This window comes from Anabrus simplex, chromosome 14, assembly GCF_040414725.1.
Source record: "Anabrus simplex isolate iqAnaSimp1 chromosome 14, ASM4041472v1, whole genome shotgun sequence".
In the NCBI taxonomy this organism is placed as follows: domain Eukaryota; kingdom Metazoa; phylum Arthropoda; class Insecta; order Orthoptera; family Tettigoniidae; genus Anabrus; species Anabrus simplex.
Genome location: NC_090278.1, coordinates 44,986,121 through 45,008,218, shown reverse-complemented (window position 1 = coordinate 45,008,218; position 22,098 = coordinate 44,986,121). Strand labels below are relative to the sequence as shown.

General features: G+C 38.6%; 1 protein-coding gene across 2 annotated transcripts in view; it reads right to left on the bottom strand.

The window, feature by feature from the left end:
* Positions 1-22,098, bottom strand: part of LOC136885264 (zinc finger protein OZF) — a 199,902-nt gene that overhangs the window by 43,041 nt on the left and 134,763 nt on the right. The gene's annotated exons all lie outside the window — the stretch shown is intronic.

Genomic DNA, 22,098 nt, shown 5'->3' with positions numbered 1-22,098 from the left:
AAATCTCCAAATAATACAGTAATTCATATTTTACAATACAATTATATGCGGGGTGGAAAGCACCCCCACGCGTGTGTCTGCGTCCTAAAATTTGGCGCGTGTGCTTGAGGGTTAAGAGATCAAAGACAGTAAATGCGTAGCTTATGTCTAGAAAGGCAAAAAATAAAATAAAAGAAATGCACAAAAAAATGAGAAAAAATCCTTAAAAATTAGTAGGGTATTGCTCATAGACAAGGAAATATCTAGGAATGATGGTCAATTGAAAATACATTGTAAACTGTCTTTGAACTATTGCATATTTATTATCAGGTCAAAGACAGGAGCTATACCTGATGAATGGAGAGTTGCTATAGTAGCCCCTGTATATAAAGGAAAGGGTGATAGACATAAAACTGAAAATTACAGGCCAGTCAGTTTGACATGCATTGCATGTAAGCGTTGGGAAGGCAATCTTTCTGATTACATTACACATGTCTGCAAAATTAATAACTGGTTCGACAGAAGGCAATTCGGTTTTAGGAAAGGTTATTCCACTGAAGCTCAACTTGTAGAATTCCATCAAGATATAGCAGATATCCTGGATTCAGGAGGTCAATTGGACTGTATCGCGATTGACCTGTCTAAAGCATTTGATAGGGTGGATCATGGGAGACTTTTGGCAAAAATGAGTGCAATTAGACTAGACAAAAGAGTGACTGAATGGGTTGCTATATTTCTAGAAAATAGATCTCAGAGAATTAGAGTAGACGAAGCCTTATCTGACCCTGTAATAAATAAGAGGGGAATTCCTCAAGGCAGTATTATTGGACCTTTTGTGTTTTCTTATGTATATAAATGATTTGAATACAGGAGTGGAATCAGCAGTAAGACTTGTTGCGGATGATTTTATTCTCTATAGAGTAATAAGCAAGTTACAAGATTGTGAGCAACTGCAAAATAACCTCGATAATGTTGTGAGATGTACAGTGGGCAATGGTATGATGATGAATAGGGTTAAAAGTCAGGTTGTGAGTTTAACAAATAGGAAAAGTCCTCTCAGTTTTAATTACTGCATTGATGGGGTGAAAGTTCCTTATGGGGATCATTGTATGTATCTGGGTGTTAATATAAGGAAAGATGGGATTGTAAATAAAGGATACAGATCTCTGCACATGGTTATGAGGGTATTTAGGGGTTGTAGTAAGGATGTAAAGACCGAGCTCGATAGCTGCAGTCGCCTAAGTGCAGCCAGTATCCAGTAATCGGGAGATAGTGGGTTCGAGCCCCACTGTCGGCAGCCCTGAAGATGGTTTTCCTGGTTTCCCATTTTCACACTAGGCAAATGCCGGGGCTGTACCGTAAGTAAGGCCATGGCCGCTTCCTTCCAATTCCTAGGCCTTTCATATCCCATCGTCGCCATAAGACCTATCTGTGTCGGTGCGAAATAAAGCAAGTAGCAAAAAAAAAAAAAAAAAAGATGTAAAGGAGAGGGCTTATAAGTCTCAGGTAAGACCTCGACTAAAGTATGGTTCCAGTGTATGGGACCCTCACCAGGATTACTCGATTCAAGAACTGTGAAAAAATCTAAAGGCAAGCAGCTCGACTTTTTCTGGGTGATTTCCGACAAAAGAGTAGCATTACAGAAATGTTGCAAACTTTGGGCTGGGAGAAAGGAGACGAGCTGCTCGACTAAGTGGTGTGTTGCAGGTTATAAATTTTATCTTCTTTGTCTGTATTGAAGGTCTACTTGTGATACAAATTCTTATAATTTTGTTAATTACCACCTATTCAATACAATAAAAACATAGTACAAACTTACATATTTATTAAGATGTTTATATGGTACATGTTTCGCTCCCTTTTCGTGAGCATCATCTACCAACTATCATTCACTTAAGGTTGTATAAGATCATGAAACAATTCTTTTGGATCAAGATTATTCCTATAAAACTAATTGACAAATCTTATAACATTTTAAGTCACAAACAATAAAATTATGTCTTTAAGATAAAACTTTTTGTCAAAAATCTATCTAAGTCTAACATTTTATTGACGAAACTCATCTGGTGGACATCTTTTAAATTGTTTAAAAATAAAAATTATATATAATACAAGAAGTGCAAACAGAACAACAAGTAGTTCTCAAGAGGCTAGGAGTAACACCAAACAATTACACAGCAGAAAGAAAAATATACCAACAAGACATTATGGAACGTACGAGAACCCATTATATCAAAGGACAGCACGTTAACCATTTATTCTTGGAGCTGAATGAGGCAGATGTTGAAGAAAGTAGAAACGAAGAAGGTGTGTAAGCAGAAGGTGGTAATTTTCCATGTTGGTTCCAACAACATAAGGCAAGCAGGAATGGTTACTGACATACTTGCGGAAGTATGGGTTCTGGTTATTATAGCACGGGAGAAATTTAAGGAAGACGAGATTTTTATTACTGGGATACTGTGTAGCAGGGATGAGGGGTGGAGAGTGAACTACTATGAAGTAGGTATGTGGGAAAATGGAAATGAGATTTTTAAATCCTAACCCGTGAGTAGGAGATAGGGATCTGTAGTGAGAAGGCCTTTACTTAAACTGCTATGGTAAGTATAAGTTAGGGAGTTTGTTTCCAAGAGTTATAGGGAGGTACATTCAGAGAAACAGGGTGTTTTTGGGAGCAGTGTTTAGAGTATAGGGGGTTGAAGCCCAGGAAGGGTAACAAAGTTATAAATGTTAAAGTGTAGAAGTATTGTAAAGAAAGGAATAGAATTAATTAACTATATATATATTTACCAGATATTGTAATAAGAGTTAAGACATGGCTGAGAACTGATATTATGAATTCGGAAATTTTCTCACAGAACTGGAGTGTTTGTTGTAGGGAAAGGATAGGAACAGTAGGGTAGGGAGCATTCATTCTGATGAAAGAAGAATTTCTAATATTTTCAGATATGTTGACGTGCCAGAATTTTGTACTGCAGGAGTTATTTTATGTGTAAGTAAACCTACTGACACAAGACTGATGTATATGAACACCTTTAAATAGATTCAGATTGACCTTGATTCATACCCGCAAAGTTAGGCTGAGAAGACTGTTCTCCGGGCCACCTTTTTGAGTGGACTAAAGTAAAAGAAAGGTTTATAGGCCAGGGGGAGAAACACGGGTAAGAGGGGCTGCACCTACGGTGTTGTCATGAGGTAGTAGAGAGACAAGGGTGTGCGTGTTTTATGCCAAGTTACGGCAATGGTGTACGCAATGCGGAGCTGTCATACTTCTGCGGTAGATGTCTTGATCCCGTGGGTGCAGTCACTATCATATTACATTTGAAACAATAGGGGAGGAGTGGGACTTCACTAATACTACGCAGTGGCCTCCACGGTATGCACTAGCCATGTGTCTTGGTAGGTGTACTATTTACCAATTGATGAGCCCAACTTAGACACGGGAGTGAAACGCTTGCAATCAGGAATGAGTTAGCTGGAAAATTTATAATTTTTAATAACGGACCAACTATACTTGTTTCTGTTTTAATGTGAATACGTTAATGCATTAATTCTTTCAAAAGTGCTCAAGTTATAACCGGTGAGCTGTCAATCAATCAGTCACTACTGATCTGCATTTAGGGCAGTCGTCTGGGTGGCAGTTTCCCTGTCTGCTGTTTTCCTAGCTTTTGCAAAGAAACTGGAAATTTATTGAATATCTCCCTCGGTAAGTTATTCCAATCCTCAACTTCCCTTCCTATAAAGAATTATTTGCCCCAATTTGTTTCCTTGAATTCCAACTTTAATTTCACATGGTGATCTTTCCTACTTTTAAGGACACCACTCAGACTTATTCCTCTACTAATGTCATTCCATGCCATCTCTCCACTGGCAGCTCCTGTGTATTAGTCTTCGAGTAATCCTTTCAGTTACACGCCGTTCATTTGGCAACCAAGGTGAGTGTGACAAAGCAATGACGATACTTCTGCTATAGTCTGTTCAAAAAGTGGTCCAGAGTACAACGCTCCACCATCCGAGCTAATCAAACTGGCAGATCAACATCAGTCTGGGCCGTCGTTGGGCGGGGCATTGTATCATATTTCCAAACAGTCAGTAATATTATTAATAACAATGTAAGTCACAAGTGTACTGGTGGTGCTTTTCAAAACAAAATTACTTAACTCAGTGCAGTAGAATATTCCCTGACTCTGACTAGTTCTCATCTGAATTAGGTTTGCGAGGCCAGTTCCTTCCTATAGTGATACCCTCACTCTTTGAAAGGTTTACCTTAGGCAGTAGAGCACTGGCCCTCTGGTGGGTTCAATCCTGGCTCATTCTCATGATATTGAAGGTGCTCATATACATCAGTCTCTGGCCAATAAAGAACTCCTGTGGGACAAAATTCCAACACCTTGGCATCTCCAACAACCGTAAAAGGAGTTAGTGGGACATAAGCTTTTTTTGTTTTGCTATTTGCTTTACGTGGCACCGACACAAATAGGTCTTATGGCGACGATGGGATAGGGAGGGCCTAGGAATGGGAAGGAAGCGGCTGTGGCCTTAATTGAGGTGCAGCCCCAGCATTTGCCTGGTGGAAAATGGAAAACCATCTTCAGGGCTGCTAACAGTGATGTTCGAACGCACTATCTCCCTAATGCAATCTCACAGCCGCATAGTGAAGTGACTTTTCAACAGCTTGTTGTGAGTTTAGAGCACATGTTATTTTGCTATGTGTACACACAGGAGAATGAGCGCATGATATTACATTGGTTCTGCACAGGGTCCATATCAACATGAAAGGTGATTTATAGTTTGATAACACTTAAAAGGAATGCATGGAGCAAGTACACATTCATTAGGAAGGAAACACACAAGATGCAGTTAGTTAAAAGAGCACAAACATCATACTGAATTACTTGGAAGAACAAAACACTCAGCACCAAAGAATCCAGCGTCTGTCCCACTGGCTTGGCCAGTTGCTCAATGGTAGCAGACGATTATTCAAGTTTAAAAACTTCATTATATATCCATATTGTATTGAGAATAAAATAGGAACAAAATAATGGCTCCAGCTATTCAATACAAAACAATGCTATAATGTTAATTACAACATTTAATTATTAAATGGAACAAATATGTCCATGTCTGTTTTCAAAGTTATTTTGGCTGAAGATGATGCAGAATAAGCATTGAAACTGGTTCCATTTAATAACTAAATGTTGTAATTACCGAGCTCGATAGCTGCAGTCACTTAAGTGCAGCAATTATCCAGTATTCGGGAGATAGTAGGTTCGAACCCCACTGTTGGCAGCCCTGAAGATGGTTTTCCGTGGTTTCCCATTTTCACACCAGGCAAATGTACTTGAGTTAAGGCCACGGCCGCTTCCATACCACTCCTAACCCTTTCCTGTCCCATCGTCGCCATAAGACCTATCTTTGTTGGTGTGACATAAAGCAACTTGCAATATATATAAAGGTTGTAATTAATATTGTATTGTATTATTTTGTTCCTATTTTATTAACAGAGGATTAGGATGGTGGAAAATTGTTGTAGTTATGGTGAATGGTGAACACCGTTCATGTCTGAAGAATATGGCAGCCATACCATTCGCTGCATGTTTAGGCAGCTGATTGACCACTTTGGCATGATGGACAAAAACGTAAAGCACTTAGCCCACAGTGGCATCAATGCATACTCTACCAGGGTACTTGAACAATTCAAGCCACTGCAGTGAGTTTGAGCATGTGCTGTGAAGTACTTTGAATCAAGTGCCATAATACAGTCAGAACCATCATTGCTAAAGCACTTCATCTGTCTAAATAATCTTTCATTCCATCCCTGAGGAGGTGGTAGGGAACACTTACTCTCTGGCCAAGATCACTGCATCTAAGAAACCTTGGCATATGTGAGGAAGTGCACTGTGTTGCACACAAAGGTGGCGATTGAAAAATCAATATAATTGCTGTAAACAGGTAAAAGAATGAAGCCGAAATTATTGATCCTACCATCAGATTGATTTTCAACTCCAGAAACTTTCAAAAAGTAGTTGGTGAGACGTAAAAATAACATTATAATAATTTGAATCTTGGCCAGGAGAAGAGGATGTCCCTAGTTCTCCTGCAGACAGGTCTCTTCCTGGGCATGAGGGGAACCATTTTGAGGAGGCTTGTGAAATAGAGGGTGAAATACAAACTGGAAATGGAATTACAAGACAGAATTGTCACCCACATAATAAAGTACTTCCTGGCTGTAATAAGACATCATATCCATGGGGCTACACAGTAACGAGATCCACCTAGCCTTATGTTCCTGGGAGGAACTCCTGACCAGGTTTAAACCTTTTTGGACTTCAGGAAATATTTGTAAAATTTATTGTGGACTATTCTGTATCATTAAGGCAAACCTATATTTTAGGTCAGATAATAAATAAATAAGTATATCATTCATTCAGGCTGGCTCTGCATATAGGAGGAAATCCCAGGAATAAATTTTATTGTAGTGCAGTTCCTAACTTCTAGAATTCCATAGCATAGCATTGGATGCAAGTAATGAATGCTTGTATATAGATGTTTTACTTACGTGTATAGTAAGCAAAGAGTTTGACTATTCGAGGAGCGGTAGCTAAGATCAGATAAAGATGCTGGGATGTTGCTTCATTCAAATGTTCAAAAATATGGGTAGCATTGTGTAAATATCTCACTTGCTTAATTTTTAACCAGCCGAACATCTCATAAAGGGAGTTACACGAGTTGTATATCCCTGTGGTCTAATTCTTCTATTATCTTTTATTCTTTAGATTTCCCTGTACTTTGGGACATCCACAGTATCTTTTGCTGTCTACCTGTTCCTTCCTACTTTGAGCTGCTGTTTTACTAATTTTGTCACTTCTTGTCTTCTAGAATTTTGAGTTATGGAAGAACTGGTGTTTGTCAAATGTGAGCTACACTGCTTATCGGAAACAGAAAATGACTCTAACATTGTAAGTTTTAATTTATGTCACACATTTATGAGGGTGAGTCAGAAAGTAATGCTAAACTGAACTCTTTGCAACTTGTATGTAGTCACACCAATAGATGTCAAAACAGGAGCAATTGCAGGCTCTTATCTTGTATTGGCTAATTCCTCTGGCTCAGGGTCTGGGTGTTCATTTCCATCTTTACAGATGTGAGGCCACTCAAAAGACGTGCACCAGGCTTCATTATAAAGTGTGAGTTTTCTTCCCCTTTGAATGTAGTTTCAGGCCACACTTCAAACATAGGGTCATGCACATACTATGGACGTTATTGAGTATACTGCGTAGAGCTCAGATGATTTTATACCATTGATTTGGAAGTAGTAGTGCTCCTGAATGAACTCATTAGCCATTCACAATAATGAATTAAACCGTCATACATGTGGAAGAGTGAATAAGGTCAATGCCAAATACACAGGATAGATTGGGATCTTCTGGGGACCACCTCAGCTCATTTGGAACCACAACGAATTTATAATCTATCAAAGAAACTATTTTAGTTTATTTTGGGTCAAATGGGTTCACTGATGAAGGGAATGCATATTGTTCCTGAAACTTGTATGAATTAATAAAGTAATTTCCAGTCATTTAAAGTGTATTGACATGGTGGACCCTATGTAAACTATGGTATTTTAAATAGTTTCTTTGATAGATTTAGACAAGTCAGTACAGGATCAAGTAACATACCTATTTTAGTTAAGTTTATCAACAACAAATTCATAAGTCGCTGGATAAAGTGCGAGCTGGTTCGAATCACTGGATGTGTTGCCTTATATTTTGCCTTGCTTCATGGGCTTGTCATCTCACTTAATGTTTTCATTGAATGGATATTTATGTGGTTTGGTGATAAGGTCTGGAAGCAAACAGTATGGCTGGTGGAAGGGACATAGGGTACGGGGACACACGTTCGCTAATGCAGTGTGCGCTTTTTGATTAATGAACATTTTGGCACGCTGTTTAACTGTGACTCTGACTTATTGGAGCATGTTAGTCTCTCAGTATCTTCCATCTGTTAACAGCTTCAGGCCCGGTTTCATCAACACATGTTAAATACATACTAACAAGTAGTTAGTTAATACGGAGTTAAAATTTTAACATCTTGCTAGGTTTCTTGCGTTTCATCAAACTTTTCTTGTGAAATGTTAACTAATCGACTGTTAACTCTCCCAGTATTGCGAACTGGTGCGAATCAAGGAGGCAGTGGTACGAACATGCTGTTTTACAGCGTGCTCCGATGCGCTTTTGTTTGCGTACAGCTGTAAAATATGGCACGAGAAGTGAAACGGAATCATAGTTTTAATTTTTCCTCCTTCGAAAAAGTGTTGTTAATTGAATTAGTTAGTAAATGTATATAAGTTATTCAGTGCAAGTGCACGGATGGCTTGACGATAAAACAAAAGGACGAGGCATGGGAGAAAGTCCGCGATGGTTTCAATGGGGTTAAGAGATACTTTTTTAGCGGGTATCCACTATCACCTAACAAAATAACCTTGTTAATTGTCCAACTTCAAACTGTGCTCCGATATGGGAGTTATTAAATATTGTATTGTCGTGTGCAGAACCAGACCACCTAGCAAGTATATCCCTGATTTGGAGGTTAGGCTCATTAATCAGCTGAACATTAACAGAGAAATATCCCTTCCAATTAGGATATATTTCGGCCCAATTGCCTCCAGGTTATTGGATTCTTACATGTGTGTAACCTATTGCACCTAGAACAAACACTAGGAAAACGGCTTATTTCATAGAAGTCGCGGATAATTTGCTGACGTTTTTCTACTGAAGGGAATGTAATGTTATATGCCTCCTCCTCATGGATGCTATTGCTGCAGACACTCGTCAAACAACTCTACTAACAGTGGCTTTAGAAATTCCAGCATTGTCTCCGACCATTATGTAAAAATAACCAGTAGCAAAAAATCGTAATATTATCAGTACCTGCAACATTGGAGAAAGAGGTTAAGTTTCTCTTCATAAGATATTCTAACCTCACTCGAATTTTGTCAACAACCTTAGCAACGACTATTTTCAATAACCTGTATCTATGAAGAAATTCTGCATCCGCCAAATTTTCAAAAGTCATTACATCGCTGAACTCTTCTTCGATCAGGATTGTTTTGTAAAAGATCTAAATAGAGCAATTCCGCATCAAAAGCGAGATTCACAGCAGCCATTTTGGAACAGGTTGCTAAGTGCTAATGTTAGCCATTTAACATTGGAAATGGCTGATGTTAACTTTAATACGCAGTTTAACATTTGTTAATGTTAACAGTTGATGAAACGCAAATTTTCTTAAATCGTATGTTAAAATGATTTAACACCTTGTTAAGTACTAACATGTGTTGATGAAACCGGGCCTCAGTGTTCTTAGCATTTGAAGAATGGTTGAAAACTTAAAATTCAAGGGGGCACAAGACTCATGCTGTATAAACTGAACGAGTGATGTGACAAGTGCACAAAACCAAGTGATGTCAGTTTCAGAAGTGGTGTTGTGAATTTTCCAAGGATTGAATGCCTGTGAAGGATACAGAGTGGACTACCATCAGGGACAGTTGAAAGTGTTCAGTGTTCAAAATACCTCGCTAATTTTGCTCAAATTAAATTATGCTCTTCATTTTGACCTGATAACAGGGAAACTTACTTTTTGATTCATATCAGAAATTAATAATTAACAAATGTGTCTCTTAATTGTACAAAAAAAAGTTTACTTGTTACCTAAACATGTCTCTTTTCTTGTTGATAAATTTTGATATTGTAACTACTTTGGACTCAATGACATTTTTATAGGTGGTGCCAGAACTAGTGGAGGTAAAGGTTGAAGAAGATTATATATTTCATGATACAGCCGTAGAAGAGGCCATTTCAGAAACAAACCAAGCGGTCATTCTCAGAGAACTTCTAACTAAGGTGATTTAATTCTCCTTCTGTAAAGTCATCATCTTCTTCCTCTCTGACAGACATCTCCTCTTTTCCCCATCTTTGCTGTTTTAAGGAGTCATTATGGAATAAAATGCTTCCTTCTCCTAGTTCAGGATCACTGTAAACGGAGGAAACATTAACATAGGATGGTTGTTGCTAGGGTGTTGAAACAGATCCTCTGATCATTTGCTGTGTATAGCAAACTGCTTAGTGTTGCATGCAAGGCAGCACAAGCCTTCTGTTGCTGGGCTAATTTCCTTCACCCGGACTGAGACGTATACCCCTTAGTTCCATGAGGTGGCATGTGCCAACTTCAGTTGAGGAACCAATGAAGATGAAGTGAAGGAGGTGGAAGAAATAGTCTGTGGTCTCTGTACAGCAGTCAGACACTTGCCATGGTAATGTGATGGGGCATAACAGGAATGTAGGGAACAGTTCAAACACTGATCCCTCAACCTGGAGGGGACTCACATTCCTACCCTTCCTTATTCATTTTCCTGTTCACATAGATATTCAGATATTTCCTTCCTCTTGTCTAGAGCTTTTGTGGTTCAGGTGGCAATGCACCACTGAAATGAGTGGCGTATGGCTTTTAGTGCCAGGAATGTCCGAGGACATGTTCGGCTCGCCAGGTGCAGGTCTTTCCATTTGACGGCCGTAGACGACCTGTGTGTCATGATGATGATGATGATGAAGACAACACATACACCGTGCCCCATTGCCAGAGGAATTAACCAATTGTGGTTAAAATTCCTGACCCTGCCAGGAATCAAACCCGAGACCCCTGTGACCAAAGGCCAACACGCTGACCGTTTAGCCATGAAGCTGCTGGGTTCTGTGGTGTAAATCCCATTCCCAAGCAAAGGCAGGACAGGATTTTCTCCAAGTACTCTGGCTTTCCCTGTCATCTTTCATTCCAGCAACACACTCCAATATTTCATTTGATCTGTCACTCATTGGCCCAGAGGTATGTGACAGGCTTCGGCAGCTCGCCTTGCTTAATTTTAGTCCATTCCTGACCCGGTTGAAACTGGGAACCGGCTCTTCCTGTTGCGATCCACTCTGTGTAATAGCTTAACAATGTCAGCCAATGACTAACTATCAAGTGAATCTGTCTCCTTACAGACATTTTAAACCAAGAGCATAGGTACGCCATGCCATGTGCAACTTTGTGCTGCCATCTGTCGTAGGGATTGTGAACTAAGTATGGATGGTGTATACTGTTTTCTCGACCTTTTTCTATGGATATATTGACCGGACCTATCAACTATTTCCTTTGCGTTCAGCAACTTGAAAGTCATGAATTTTAGCCCTCTGACAACTGATCAGTGCGACCCTCTCATGAGACTATTTTGTTATTTTTAAGAACTGTAACGATGGCTCGGCTGATAGTTCGTTGATAAATGATGATTGCTATGGCAGAAATGAATACTGAAAGGTGTGTTCTCACGCATCAGGTGCCTTTGCATTTCAGTGATTCAGAGGGAAGTATTTCGTTATGTAGAATAGGAGTGTATTATATGCACCAAAACTTCCAATGAAGTGTATAATGTTCAGGTTTCTCTAAGCCCCTGAACACCTAATCATTGTTATTTAAGTCCCACTAACTACTTTTACGGTTTTGGATACACAAAGGACCAAGCTTGATAGCTGCAGTCACTTAAGTGCGCACAGTATCCAGTATTCGGAAGATAGTGGGTTCGAGCTCCACTGTCGGCAGCCCTGAAGATGGTTTTCCATTTTCACACCAGGCAAATGTCCTGTCCAATCATCGCCAAAAGACCTATCTGTGTCGGTGCGACGTAAAGCAATTTGAGACGCCAAGGTGCCGGAATTTAGCACCGCAGGAGTTCTTTTACGTGCTAGTAAATCTACCGACACAAGGTTGACGTATTTGAGCACCTTCAAATACCACCGGACTGAGCCAGGATTGAACCTGCCAGGTTGGGATGAGAAGGCCAGCACCTGAACCACCTGAGTCACTCAGCCTGGCTCGTGAACTACCTATGAGGGATTCTCTTGTCATGGAACCAGCCTTCTTCAGGTTTCTCTAAGCCCCTGAACTACCTATGAGTGATTCTCATCCCATGCTAACAACCAGTTTACTGAGCGAGTTGGCCATGCGGTTAGGGGCGTGTAGCTGTGAGCTTGCATCCGGGAGATAGTGGGTTCGAACCCCACTGTTGGCAGCCCTGAAGATGCTGGGGCTGTACCTTAATTCAGGCCACGGCTGATTCCTTCCCATTCCTAGGCCTTCAAGTCGTGGCATGATGTCAGTTTTGAGGAAAACATGTTTATTAACCCTTCTGAGTGGGAGCAGTTAAAAATCTATCCTTCACTGGATGCAGGAGGAGCATTTAAAGGCTAGCATACCTGTGCACCAAACTGTTTTATGATACCATATCTCTGTTCATTTCTAACCAATTTCGATTTCATTACAAATAGTTTTTTGGTTCACCATGTATAGTGCGTTTAGTTTTGTTATCGTTGAAGTCAGGTAATTTGCATATGGATTCAAGTTTGTCTAGAGATATGAATCAAATAAGGGCGCGACATTGGTTCAATTTATCGAGAAGTAAGACCTAAAATGTAGTTTCTGTACTATTCCCATCAACACGAAGGGTAATAAGGTAACATACATCTCATTTTCATTGACTGGAATCATTTCCCTTACCCTAGGTCGAAATGGAAATGACATTCCTTGGGACTTGATTTAATGCTATTTGTAGTGATTTGTTTCTGTTACACTCAGCTGGACAAGTTCAAGTGAAAAAGAAACGTTTGGAAGAATTTACTGGTTGAAGGATATTTAGAGCTAAACCTTGGGGTGAAAGCACCTTACTAAGTGTTTATTTCTTACCATTTATCTATGTCATCCCGGTAAAAAAATATACGCATAACTAGACCTAGCATGAATAGTGTCGGAAACAGCAGTCTCTTCTGTATCATTTCAGACTCATCACAGTCTAATTCGGCAATATCAATATCGCTGTCATCAGAATCATCGCTAAAACTATAACTACTATCCTCATAATCACTAAAACACTCATTTAACATGTCTTGTGTAGCATTGCTAGAAAAATTTTCCTTGTTTACCGATGCCATTGTGAGAAATGGACACGACAATAGTCGATGAACTTTACACATAAATTACTTGGCAAAAAAATCATTAAAATGGATGGGTAGATACGTGAAACGAAAGAATGAAGTTTTATCTAAGGTGGCTGTGAATAGACCTTGGACATAGTTCGAAAGTAACTCACGAGATGGAACGATATTGCAGATCTTATCTAGATGTGTGTATGACATGTCATTCCACAGCAGCAGACGGCTAGTGTATGACATGTACTACACGTTGCTCCATGCTGAGGTTAAAAGAAACAAGAAAAATGGAAATAGACCACTCAATCATAATGTGACAAAAACATTTTTTAAGTTATACAAAGCTTGTCTCAGCGTTTCAGAGTTCCTCTTGAGGAAATATACATTTACAAATAAGCATTTGTACACTGACACTCATACTTAACATTTACACAAGAAACAGGTTAACTTCTTAAGAGACTATATGGCTAGCGTGCCCACACCATGCGCTTGGGTGGTTTGTTTATTCTATTCCACTTCGGATGAGTATTTCCCCTTTTCTGCACACTTTATATTGCAGTGGGGGTCTCTAAAAGAAAAACATATTTCATTGCGCTTCGGGATGAAAAGAACTAATCTAACTGTAACCGGCAGCTGGTTACACGACATATAGTAAAGAATAGGAAAACTTATATCATACGAAATTTTAACACCTTTAATGCAAACCAAAACACCAGATAAGCTGCATCAAAAATATAAACAAATGAAACTCAGGTTGGGCAAAGTGACGTGATGACAGAAAGGATGTGGAGCAGGCGTGTGAACCTTACCTTGGGCCATGAGGGTACGTAGGTTGAGGATTTCAAGAAAAATCAACAGTGATCCCTTGAACTGTGATATTTTTCCCAAAAAACATTACAGACAAAATTAATCAAATTGCAATTCAGATTACCGTAGGCTAAAACATACTAGTTTAAGTGTAATTTACCAAGGGCTATTCCCTTAAGTCAAAGAGGCTAACCAGAACAAAGTGTAACATACAGAGTACAATGTTTAAAGGTAATACGAACCACTTGATATTAAAATTATACATAATGGAAACAAGAGGGAAAGTAGAAAGACAAAAACTTGACGCAGGAACTTAATCTCAACCAAAATCACTTCTGGTGTGCGGTAGAGGAACAAGTGATGCAACCCCCAGGTAAATGAAATTTACCAATTAATTACTCATTTACCAAAGCAAATGGGAAGTGTCTCCAAAACCAAACAGTGCTACCCTGCTGTAATAGCTAACGCATCTTAATAACTGAGTGATGAATCCGGGTGGTAGGGGTAAACTCCTATGCGAAAAGAAAAGTAAACATTAAATTTACAACAAGATGGAAATAAAACCAACAGTGGGAGGATCGCTGAAGTGCGTCTGCTCGCTAGACTGACTTGCCTCGCTCTCTTAAGAAGGCTGAGGCTGGCCCTAGTCCGATCACCAGGTAACTATTCAGGCCACAAAAGCTTAACTCTCGCTACCCAGATTCACCAATCAAAACTCCTGTTATTTTCTCCAACGTAAATGTTTATCGAGAACCTTCCATCTTACGAAACTAGTACACAACTAGAATATGCTTCTAATGTTTATTTAGAACCTTCCATCTTACGAAACTCGTACACAACTAGAATATGCTTCTACAATTGACAGGGGCTGTCACCCCCCTGTTCCGAAAGTCCAAGTCACGAAAATTTCCAGAACCTTGCAAAATCTCACTCAACAATAACAACCCTTTACAAATATTCAATAATAGTTACGTGTCCAAATACAACACATATTTCTGTTTTCCTTTCTACAAAACCTGTCACACTAACTGTTCACATAAAAATATGCTGAGTTGTAGAACATCCTACCAAAATATCTACCTCAATAACAAGTATCCACTTGAATACAAATCAGCTGCAGATCGGAACCACACAATAAAAATCACATAAATGGCAAATATTCACAAGTCAAAGAGCAAAAATATGTCAGATCATCTCTGGCATCACCAAGAAGAGCATGCCGCATTCAGGCAAATGTCAACCACACAGTCTCAGTGGAAAATTTAATGAAATACATTTTACACTTTCAGCAATCACTTCCTATTCAGTGTAGGTTCCTGAAATTGTTACATGACACAAAACCAATCATCTGGTGGACCTTACAACATCAAAGAAAAGTCAGCGTGGCCTCCTGAAGTAAATTCATGGCACAACATTCAAGAAAATAAACAGAGTGTTCAGTGTTGGTCTCAGCACAGTCATATGATAAAGGACTAGTGAAAAGTCTCGTCTACAGCATCAACTGTAGTAATATGGACAAAATACCAATAAAATCAATAAAATAAGGCGCTATACAAAACTCTCCTCAGTAGAAAGGCATATCATCCTCACATACCACACAGCCAAATGACTCAATATTAGAGATTCAGTCTCCCCAAATTGCAGCAAATACCAAAAAATCCGGGTTCCAATGCTTAACACTCGCTGCTTACAAGTCTACCCAAGGCAAGTTACTCAAGCATGAAAATGCAGGCCTTAAAGAATGAGGAACATGTTCCCTTACTCATCATCACACACATGTCCTAAAGTTGCCAAATCTGATACAAATATAGATGGCATCATCTTACTTTCTCTGTCTAAAATACAATACCGCACTGGTCACATATAAGAGCACTCATGCTCATTAAGTTACACTTTAATTAAAATAACCATCTCTGCTATAATATTGTACAATAACTAGAAGACTGAGAAATTACCACCATAGACATCATTGTTTGAAAATCTGAAGCGTATAAATCTCATATTTAGTCACGTATTGGCTGAACACAAGCAAGGTTATGTTACAAGGAGATTCCCACCTTCCAATACCTGTCAGCTAGTTTATTATATACATAACATAATCCAGCTTAATCTCTGAGTATGATACTAAATAGAACATGTTTCGTTCCAATTATGGAACATCTTCAGCTAAAAGATTTAACAAAAATTGACACGATAAATAAAACACTCGTGATGATTATGATGATGATGAGATAAAATGTTCATTCATGTTGGGTTAAAATTTTCCAACAAGTCGATGTCCATGTTAAGGAATAAAATCAACATAAGTGGTCTTCTTTTTAGGCTGGAGAAGTACGTACTTGTTGAATCTTGAGGGTAAAATTAAGAATATAAAAGATTTTCTTAAAATATGATTGTTGGGTGAACTCTTGAAAACAACCGTAGTTGAACTTAAAGTTAAACTGTTGAAATAAGTCTCATAGTCAGTCGTTGTGTTTAGCGTCCTCCCTTATGCTGTGTCATCAGCTGACTTTTTATATTCTTAATTTTACCTTGAAGATTCAACAAGTATATACTTCTCCAGCCTAAAATGAAGACCTCTTACATCGATTTTATACATTAACTTGGACATTGACTTGTTGGAAAATTTTAACCCAACGTGAATGAACCTTTCATCTCGTCACCATTATCATAATCATCACAAGTGTTTTATATGTCATGTCAATTTTTATTAATTTTTTTTTTTTTGCTATTTGCTTTACGTCGCACCGACACAGATAGGTCTTACGGCGACAATTGGGACAAGGAAGGGCTAGGAGTGGGACGGAAGTGGCCGTGGCCTTAATTAAGGGACAGCCCCAGCATTTGCCTGGTGTGAAAATGGGAAACCACGGAAAACCATCTTCAGGGCTGCCGACAGTGGGGTTCGAACCTACTATCTCCCGAATACTGGATACTGGCCGCACTTAAGCGACTGCAGCTATCGAGATCGGTTTTAAATCTTTTAGCTGAAGATGTTCCATAATTGGAACAAAACGTGTTCTATTTAATTTTAAACTCAGAGATTAAGCTGGACTATGTTATGTAAATAATAAACCAGCTTTAAAAAACTGACATCTATTGGAAGGTGGGAATCTCCTTGTAACCTAACCTTAGTTGAAAATCTGAAAGTTACTGAAATATCTTACACGTTCAACTCAAGAAAATCACATTAACTCATTGGGCCCGAGCCACAGAACCGTTCCGTGCTTCATCTCGGTGGACCAAATGCCGAACCACGGAACTGTTCCGTTGTCTCATTTTACTACGTAATTCAACTTTTCCTCAAGAGATGGCAGAGTGGGTTGCATTTGTGATTTGTGTAGGGATTCTTTCTTTGCAATGTTATATGCTCTTTGCTAATATATATCGATAGTGTGCTTGGTAATATTAGTTTGAAGTGGGCTATCTCTCGACTTTGAGATTCGCTTGTAAACAAGATGGCTGCCAGTATAGAACTGATATTTACCAATATATAACCCCTTTTAGGAAGTAATGATGATTAGGAATGTAATTTTTTCAGTGAACTTAGTAGTAATATTAGTATTAGTGTTAGCAATGCTCCTGAAGAACAAATAGATCTGGAAATCGAAGAGGAAATGCAAAAAGAAGGCCGTTTTACAGCTCAGCAGGCGGACTGAGTACAGACCCATGATGCTAATAAAATAAAATGTTTTACTGTATTCCTTGTTCCGCAATTTGTGGTATTAAAGCCTTTTGTTTTCATGTATATTTAAATCTTTCATGGTCTTGTAAGTAAGAAATTTCTCACGACATGGATCGACACTATATTTCCTCCAAAATAATCCCAGCGCCAATGCAGTTTCAATCCAACAAATATGCAGGGCTCAATGGGTTAATAACAATAATAATACCGTAATAATATTTAAAGACATGTGATTGTAATATTTGCGGAAATATGAAATTGAGGAAATTATGAACCAATCACAAATTCACACCAATAATGACAACAAACTCTTGATGCCACAAAGTGCACTCATATTGACAATGAAATAATCATGAAGATGATGCTAACCAAGCTCCAACAACACACACATTTTCGTCCATACTTCATGCAATAAATCGGAAAGATGTTATAGCATGTTCTCGTCCACTTTGAAATCACATCTAATCTTTCCTGACTTTACTTCACGTCCCTTTTACATTTATATTTAAGCCCAGAGACGTTCATTCCATCTCAAACATCGAAGATGGACAAATTATGAAACATGGCTAAAAGCAATAACCTGGCTTATAAAAATAAGAATCACTCAGCTATAGAATCTTGATAAAAGAAAAAGGCAAGCGGTGACTTCATGCAATCAGCCCACATGTACTGTTCAGTTATTTATATTTTAGTATACAAGCTTCCCAACAGTTTACTGAGATAGAACAGCTAAACCTACTGAAATTTCATAATAAACCCGAATCTATCCCTGTTGCTTCATTAAAACAAGTGCACAATTACATTATGACATTGCAAATCGAATACTCACATTTAGTCAATTACACCGCCTGCTTTTGGTCAGCCAGCTCCTATTCTTTTTAGGTAGCAGCCATTCTTAGTGTGATGTCTTCAAATTGAAACTCTTGCAGTCCGTGGATCTCCACCCTGGCATAGAAATCATGTTCCCAATGTCTTGCTGCTGCTTCTGCTGCTTTGTTCCGTTCATTCACGGTACTACAGTGAGGTCAGTTACTATCTACAACACTCGGTTGTAGCTTCCCTGTGACCATAAAGACCAGTTCTCATTCATCTTCGTGATGACTCATTGCTTGTGTCAGTTTTCCCTTTCATTCCGAACTTCACCCGTATTATGTCACAATTCTACAAATGGTCACAGTACACAGTGCTATCTATCAGGCATTCATATCCCATGAAAATCTACTTTACTCCACCTAGACATAAACTTGAAATAGGCAGGCAACTATACATTAAATGTTCATATTGAATTGTTCTTTCCACCTAAATTTTACGCACACTAAAATGTCGAATTTATCAGAGTTCACTTCCACCCAGAAATGCTAGTGCGTAATGATCAAGTTGTTATCTCCGCATTGTTCTTGCAGGCTCCCCATGCGTACAAAATATTCTTGCTGGACTGAGTAGTTCAGACGGTTGAGGCACTGGCCTTCTGACTCTAACTTGCATGTTCAATCCTGGTTCAGTCTGGTGGTATTCTATAGTGCTCAAATATGTAAGCCTGATGTCAGTACCTTTACAGGTGCATAAAAGAACCTTGCAGGAGTCAGTTCTGGCACCTCGGCATCTCCAAAAACTATGAAAGTAGTTAGTGGGGCATAAAGTAAATAACATTGTTACAAATATTCTTAGTTCGCTTCTAATGATGAATAACTAAGTAAAGTCTGAGCATATTGAGCTAGTGTTAAAATGTCCCAACAGCCTTATAATACCTGACTTCTCTAACTCTGATCACATGGTAAGTAGACACTTCTTCTCATGACTTGACTACTTCGAAGACTCCTGCCAAATTGACAGCTAACCCACGCACTGGTAACTTTTATTAATGTGCCTCCAGAACTGCTGGCCTATGCTCTCTCTCTTGCTTTAGCCATTGTCTTGCCAGTATTGAAATGATGCTACCTTTCCATTGGTTCAAATCTTCACGTCACCTATGCTTACTTCAAACTCATGTCGTATGACATTCTAGCCTCGTGTCAGGCTTCTGAAATGTGGTCTGTTGGTCTCTGCCATTGTCTTCCATCATTCCCTTGTTCTAAAGTATGTATGTGAAGGTCATGCGCATATCAGGTAGCAACTCTTCTTCCTAAATTTAGCTTGCAGACAATAGACCAAACTTCCTGTCGAATTTTGAAACGTATGCCCTAGTCCATCTCAGTTACGAAGACTTGGTAATAAAATGAACGTTCACTATACTCTCAATAAATGATAGCACAGCAGTAAAATGAACACTTTAATACGGGCTCGTATCCTCTACAAATCATGTGGTTTGTGTTTCAGTGGGAATCTCAGGAATAACTTTAAAGATTGAAGTAATTCCTTTACCATTCAAAAGATTAAGATTATCAGTGACTACATAACATGACAGTGGCTCAGTAAGGAAGCAAATACTTTTAGAAAATAGAGTGACATGGCGGTCCAGTTTGGGTCGCATGGCTGTGATCTTGTGTTCAGGAGATGGTGGGTTCGCATCAAACCATCAGCAGCTTTCAAGATGGCTCTCCGTTGTCTCCCTTTTCCCAACATGTAAATGCTGGGCTGTACCTTAATTAAGGCCAGGGGTGCTATCTTCCCAGTACAAAGCCTTTCACTTCCTTGCTTTATGAAATATGTTATATATATATCAATAATGCAACCTTTAACCAGTAGAAAAGTAAAAGTAGATACATTTTATGTCCAGGGCCCTTAAATGTGAATAAGCTGTTAGTGGATAACTGTACAGCCAGGACTCTAAACACTTCTCTAACTTCCTGTAACCTGCGAATGCCAGAGTTTTCTACTTTTTATTTTTATTTAATATTCCAAGCAGTTACATATTAGAGAACATTGAAGTCATTTTTGTAAAAATTGGATGGTTGGTTTCTAAACGACGGTCTGGTACCACATGGTATTGCACGGTGTTTGACGTAGCTTTTGGGTAAAACATACAAATTGTTACCTCATTAGAATATCATGAAATTTGGTGCTTAATATTGTTACAGAATATCACTTACAAATTCTTTACCAATAAATAAAAGATCAGATGTTATTGATAGGTTCATTTGTGACATCTGTTTAGGAATTCCACCTTTTCCCACTTTTCACTAATGTGAAATGATGAAAAGCAGTTTACATGGACACACTAGATTGACACATTCTGTAGTGTATAGACCATCGAACCTCAAGGTGTCAGATACTCGAAAGAGAAAAGAAGTGACAACAACTGTATTTATTTCTCTTCAAAATACCACCCAAATACATATATCTTAATAAATATTTTTCACCTACATTATTCTGATGGTGCTTCCATATGAAGGTGCATGCAACACATCAGGTAACTCATTATGGTCTCTCTTGTAAATTCCAGCTGCTGAATATCAGTGCCTGATTTCCTCAACAGCATTCGGGAATTGTTTGCTACAATGTCTACAAGCTATGTAAATATTGGAGACCACCACTTGTTATCATGGATACCAATCTTATATAGGGCTAAGTTTTTGTCCACATGATCGGTGCCACCCATACAGCTGTTGTACTTACAAATTTGTTTGGACATAGGACTGAGGTTTTCTTCTTCTCAGCTTGACTGTATCAACTAACGTTTGACATTGGTTGTATACCATGGCCTCCGGAAACAGTCAAACTATTTATTGGGATGTAGAAACCAATAACATTAATAACACCCTGGTAGGATGACATAATATTAACAACCATGTTGTCAACCCAGAATCAACAAAGTTGACTCAATTGGTCCATGGAAAAATTCCACGGGTAGTTGTTAGGTCCATCCGATAATATTTATTGTAAAATTAATTTACATAATTATTATTCATACATGTTGCAAAAGATGCCCACTTTCTTCATCAGCAAAGTTGACTTCATAAACCAAAATTCCTTTTATTCTAAGATCTACACTAAAAACACAAATAGTTAAAAAAGTAAAGAAGAAATTAACACACATACTAAAATGTTTCCTTTGTAATGATTGTACTAACAGCTGTTATGTTTGTCCTTAATTTTGAGGAAGCACCGTAAAAGTTCATATTAAAAACCACCATTGATCTCTTGGATGAACTAAAAAAAATTTAAAAATCCTGTTAAAAATCCTACTAAGGAAATCTTATCCTCCACAAAGTTATGGCCTTTTTATCCCTTAGGACTTATATAGAATGAGTTACCCCATAATACAGAGCTTATTGAACAAACTCGTCCTAAGAAGGTTCTTGTCCAAATGGAAACAGAGCAGATCAAACAATCCTGCCACGCCCTTGAAATGAGTGGCTGATATTATTTAGGAACAACCTCCTGTATTTATGGGCTGCCACTAAAAACAAGGCAAAACATATATAATTTTATCTACACAGTTCTATTAATTGAAGAAACTCAAAATTATAAATTATAATTACTGCACCATTTCAGAGCTGTAGAGGTGGAGTCTCAGAGGACAAGAGTCACAGTTTTGGGGATAAGCTGGAAGGGCCCTTATTCTAAATTAAGAAGAAAATCAAACTAGAATAATGCTGTTAAGTTGAAGCCTGATGCTAAATATCATTATGTGAAATAATGTGACCGAACTTACATAATGTAGTGGGGCAGCGAACG